The following is a 1,133-nucleotide window of genomic DNA, read 5'->3' as shown; positions in this document are numbered from 1 at the left end:
TTTAATTGTGTTGTTTCTATAGTAAAACAGTTTCACGTGTTTTCATGGTTAATAATGTTTCCAAAAACTCCCAAGGCAGATCCGATACTAGCGTACTGAATACAGGGACGAAACGGAAGCTGACAATGAATTGGACTGGTGTGGTTTACTCTTCAATGCCTGTAGGTATTACACCAATATGATTGTTTTTCATCAGGGAGTAAAATGGATACTATTTTCGCCTACAAATGGTAATGTTATGATCTCTACTAAAGTTGAGGCTAGTAGTCAGTCGACCTAGGAATATCCCAAACATGTTAACGTGAGAATAGATATGTCACGCTAAAATGACAATGGTGTAAAATGTGCAACAAGCAACTCCTGTATGGATTTCCAACTGACTTTGGGGTCATTTCGGATTTGGCTGCAGGTTCTAAATCCACTAGACAGCAGTGAGTTCACATAATCTGTGATTAACAGGGAACTACAGCAGGATGTACGGTTGCCATTGAAAGTGTACACCCACTTGGAACTTTTTCCACATTTTGTGTTAAGTGGGATTGAAATAGATTTAATTGTCATTTTTGTCATTGATCTACATCAACTATTGGAGTTTTTCAGGATGAAAATAAACTAGATGTAGATCAGTCTGCTTTACACCAGACACTGGGAGAGAAATTCACCTTTCAGCAGGACAACAATAATAAGGACAATAACCTACAACACAAATCCAAATCTACACATGAGTTGATTTCCAAGACGACAGTGAATCTTCCTTTGGTCTAGTTCTAGTTTTTACTTAAATCTGCTTAACAAAAAATGACAAATGAATTTTAAACCCACTTCAACACAATGTGTAGACTATCTATAGGCACAGTGCATTCAGAAACTATTCAGTCCCCTTCCCTTGTACCACAACTGTATTTTACAATGGATTCAATTTGTTTTTCTCATCAATCTACACAAAATAACCCCTAATGAGAAAATGAAAACAAGCTTTTAAACATATTTGCAAATGTATAACAAATAATCAAAAAATACCTTATTGGCATTAGGTACAGTCCTTTGTTCCTACATTGTCTGGACTTGGAGTTAGTATTTTCTTTTATGAGAATAAGGGGATTATGAGTGAGTGACCACACCAATTTAGCAGG

This window comes from Oncorhynchus masou, chromosome 16 (assembly GCF_036934945.1).
Source record: "Oncorhynchus masou masou isolate Uvic2021 chromosome 16, UVic_Omas_1.1, whole genome shotgun sequence".
Lineage (NCBI taxonomy): Eukaryota > Metazoa > Chordata > Actinopteri > Salmoniformes > Salmonidae > Oncorhynchus > Oncorhynchus masou.
Note: the sequence above shows the minus strand (reverse complement) of the source record.